General features: G+C 56.6%; 1 protein-coding gene across 1 annotated transcript in view; it reads left to right on the top strand.

The window, feature by feature from the left end:
- The window catches only part of CACNA1S (calcium voltage-gated channel subunit alpha1 S), an 88,854-nt gene that overhangs the window by 14,711 nt on the left and 69,562 nt on the right, over positions 1–4,581 (top strand). The gene's annotated exons all lie outside the window — the stretch shown is intronic.

Here is a 4,581-nt window from a genome sequence, read left to right as displayed (position 1 = left end):
GGGGGGGCCGGCGCGCACCTTTGGAGGAAAGGCCTCGGAATCCCTGTGGGAGGAGGGCCTTCTTCAAACCCAAGAATGACCCACAGCCTCTGAGCAGCCTGCTGGAGGTTGTCCTCATGCCCTGTACCCAAGCCCCATTGTTGTTTTTGTTGGAGTATAACAGAAGCAAGCACTGCCCCTCTCGGTGAGAGGAAGATGGAGCGTTCTACTTCCGTACATAGTTACAGTCTTGGATCCCTCAGAGGCAGCCGCCCTGCCTGCAAGGTCACTGTGAGTTGGCATGGACGCGTGGCGGGGAGTTGAGACTTTGTTTGTCCTGTGCTGTCTCTGGGAGCCCTGGTAGGTTTGAGTCTGCTGTTGTGGAATTAGCGTACTTAACACTCACTGCCAGCGAGGGGAAGCCGACTCACAGCAACCCTGTAAGACAGGGGAGAGCTGCCCCAGTGGTTTTCTGAGACTGGCTCTTAACGGGAGCAGAGAGCCTCACCTGTCTCCTGAGGAGCGGCTGCTGGGTTCGAACAGCTGACCCGTAGTTCCATTTCACTGTTTCCCTTCCTTTTGCTGATGCTGACCACGCTGTCCTTTGCTAGTGACTGGCCTTCCCTGGAGATGTGTCTGAAGTACACGAGCCCAATTCTTCTTGCCTGCAAGGACTATTCGGGATCGTGTTCGTTCTTCTGGCAGTGCGATTTTCTTTGCCAATGTCACAATTCGAATGCCTCCGCTCCCCTTCAGTCCTCCTTTACCAAAGACGGTACTGACGGTAAAATGTCACCTCTCTCCTGTCGTCCCAGCCAGGACTACAAGCTAGGCAGATGTTAGGCGGTAGAAAGGCCTAGACTTGGGAATGGCGGGGCTGGGGGGAGAGCAGGGGGAGGAATCTCGGGAAGGCCTGGGGTTCTGACTTGGGTGACCCGGTGGCATTCACGGAGGCAGCAGCATGGGAGTGAATGGCTTTCCAGGGGCGCAGGAGCCCCGTGCCGGGCATGCTGGGTGTGAGCCCTGGGAGCCACTGGCAGGAGAGGGCACACGGCAGCCCCATGGAAACGATAGGACACAATCTTTCCAGAGGCTGTGGGGCCAGAGGGCTGACCTCCCCAAAGGGCCCAGATGTCCGATGAGAACAGCTGGGACTTTCTGAGCATTTGGTTTGTGCCAGGCAGTGGCAGGCACCTGCCAAACCCGCTGCACTGAGGCGACACTGGCTTCTAGCAACCCTATAGGACAGGGTAGCACTGCCCCTGTGGGGGGTCCCAGACTAACTCTGGGCAGGAGAAGAAGGCCCTGTCTTTCTCCCTCGGGCACCTATGGCATGGCACCAATTCCTCAGGATGGCTCTTCGAGGCAGCTCTCATGATCCCAATTTGACAGAGGTGTGTGGAGGTGTAGGAACTTTCCCAGAACAGCAGAGCCGGTGAGAACCAGGGCCTCGTATGCCGGCTGGTGGCAGTCTTATAAGGAGTGTGAAGGAAACGGGTGTTTCAGGAAAGGCCTGTGGTCAATCTCAGAGAGACCATCGGCCTGACCCAGTGCACACAGCCCAGTGCTTCTTACGTGTCTGTGGAGAGAATGGCCCATGTGCCTTCATGAAGGACCGAGCCCAGGCTGGTGGGCCCTGGCAGGCCCAGTGGGGCACTGATGGCACTGTTTGTGCACCGTGGAAACAGACATGCTCCTCCCTCTCCTCTCTGTCTGGGCAAGGCTCTCATGGGTGCATACAGGGCTCCTATGGGAATGCTTTAGAATTCCAGGGAGGCCAGGATCAGGCTCGGGAAGGTATAGTTGGTGAGCTAATGGGCCGTGGAACCTGAGTGACCCCATCTGAGGACTCCCCGAAGCCCTTGACCAGACGGCAACAAGAGGGACGGTGGCAGGTGCAGGCAGATCTCTGGTGTCACCACAGGCTGCCCAGCTTATAAGCACTGCAACTATTTTGGGCCCTGTATGCTCTCCCCTCCACCCATCTCTGCCCGCCTGTCCCCACTGGGGTTGCAGCAACCTGAGAGTCTCAATGCGGAATTGACTCCATTCTTGTCTCTTCCACATCTCCCAGGAAGCCTGCCCTGCTGAGAAATGGGAACTGCTGGATCCCAAGGAAGATGCCCCAGGGTTGCCTCCCCCTTCCCAACTCCCCCACTGGTTCCTCTGGGCAGTCCCCAGGCCCCGGCAGTTCACGGCTAGGAGCAGACTGCAAGGTCCTTGTCAACACACCCTTTACCAGAATGACGTGGGTTTGCGTCTGAGTCACGTGTCGCCATTTCCGGAAGAAAAAGAGGGCTCTGGGGTTGCACACTGGTTAGTGGAATGAGCAGTGACGTAAGGGAAGCCCCGGCTGGCCCATCTGGGCCTCAGTTTCCCCCCTCTATATGGCAGGGGAAATGATACTTGCAACAAAATTCTCTAAGAAGTGTGGATATTTCTAGGGTCACACACCCAGGAATGAACTATCTGGATACCCGCGTCTCATGCCTCTCACACCCACCCACCAAGTGCAAATACATCCTCTTCCCCACCCTTCACGGGGTGGCCGGTTTCCGGTCCAGCTATGCCCAGAGTAGAGGAGTTGGGTCTCAGTAAGACGAGGTGCCTCCACGGTGCACTGATTGTGTGGGGCCAGGGTTGGAGGTGGGGGAGGCAGATGAAGGGCGGTGCTCCCCTGCGCACACTGGTGGCTGGGTGGTAGTGGAGGCTGGATTGTGGGGCATGGGGGTTCTTGTCCCAGAGCTCCAGAGGGCAATGCCTCAGCCCAGACCCCGGCAGCGCAGTGGGCTGCTCGGCACTCCCAGCAGAGGGTGGGGTGGAGAGGCCTGCGTGAGGAGACCTGGGGGAGAGAGCTCTTGGACGTGGCCAAGCCAGGCTGTGAGTGGCTGCACGGAGAGCAGGTTCAGCCTGCAGTCCTGATCCAGGGCTCTGTCTGGACCCTGCGGAAGGAGAAGGTAGTGAGTGGAACAGACTCCGGGGAAGCCCAGCCTGGCAAGTCAGCAGGGCCTTCCTCAGAGGGGTTTGTGCTGGAATCGCGGCCTCAGACCGAAGCCTCCTTCAGGCTCAGAGCACCCACCTCCACTCAGCCGGTGAGCAGGGCTGGCCTCCTTTGAGGGCTACCTGCATGTAGGTGGTGGGGCAGGAACAGCTACCGATAAATCACCCCACCTTCAGCTCGCAGGAGGGCAGGCGAACAAAGGCGCCCCAACCGGAAACCACCTGGCCATCGCTTGGAGAGTTGCACTGGAAATAATTGGGAGGGGAGGCCCCCAAATCCCACATCTTATGGAATTTACCTACTGCTGCAGGAGAAGATCGGCAGTGAAAAAGACAAATTAGAAAACGTGTGTTATTTTAATGAGGAAGCATGCTTAGGAGATATAAAAAAATCAAGAAAAAGAGACATGAGCTGTGGGAGAGAGGCTCAAATTATGCGTGGGTGGCCAGCCCAGACCTTGGTGAGGGAAGGACACAGGAGAAAAGACCTGTAGGCAGCGAGGGAGCCAGCCGAGGGGGGCCATGTGGTCGTCGGAAGGCGGGTCCTGGTGCTGGAAGACTCTGACTCATGCTGTTGTCGACCCTGTGCACAACAGAAGGGAGTCCTGCCTGGTCCTGCACTGTCCTCACGGCTCCTCCTCCACTTGAGGCCGTGGTTGCAGCCACTGCGTCCGTCCATCTCCTTGAGGGCCTCCCTCCTTGTCACGGCCCCTCTGCTTTACCAAGCTGATGGCCTTCTCCAGGGACTGGTCTCTCCGGACACAGGGCCAAAGGATGTGAGATGAAGTCTCGCCAAGCCCGCCCTCCGGCCGTACTTCTCGCAGGACGGATCGGTGTGTCCTTTTAGCAGTCCACGGTGCTTTCGATATTCTTCTCCCGCACCACAGCTCAGGCCCATTGATTCCTCCTCAGTCTTCTCCGGTCAGTGTCCAATGTTCACATGCACACGTGCAGCTGAAGTGCCGCGTCTTGAGGCAGGTTCATCTGGGGCCTCCAGGGAACAGCCTTGCTTTTCAAGACTAAAGAGGTCTGGTGCAGCACATCTGCCTGCTGCAGCTCCTCTTTCGATCTCTTGACTGCGATTTCCGTGAGCACTGATGGGGGATCCAAGTAAGACAAAATCTTTGACAACGTCAACCTCTTCTCCATTGACCATGATGTTACCTGTTGTCCAGGGGTGAGGATTTGGGTCTTCTTCGCACTGAGTTGTGAGCCACACTGAAGGCTGCCATCCCTGATCTTCATCAGCAAGCGCTTCCCTCACTTCCAGCAAGCAAGGCTTTGTCCTCTGCTCATCGCAGAGTGTTGATAAACTTCCTCCCATCCTGATGCCACACTCTTCCTCGTATAATCCAGCTTCTTGGATGATTTGCTCAACATACAGATTGAACAAGTTTGGTGAGGATACCACCCTGACACACACCTTTCCTGTTTTCCCCGTTTCCATTCTCACAACTGCCTCTGGATCCATGTGCAGGGTCCTCATAAGCTCAATGGCGTGTTCTGGAATTCCCATTCTTTTCAACGTATCTATTAAAAAAAAAAAGACACAACGCACTGCCATCAAGTCAATGCTAACTCAAGGTGAACACACACACACAC

Source organism: Echinops telfairi, unplaced genomic scaffold, assembly GCF_000313985.2.
Source record: "Echinops telfairi isolate 266 unplaced genomic scaffold, ASM31398v2 ScPeMD7_7424;HRSCAF=8462, whole genome shotgun sequence".
Taxonomy (NCBI): domain Eukaryota; kingdom Metazoa; phylum Chordata; class Mammalia; order Afrosoricida; family Tenrecidae; genus Echinops; species Echinops telfairi.
Note: the sequence above shows the minus strand (reverse complement) of the source record. Positions and strands in the feature narration are given on the sequence as shown.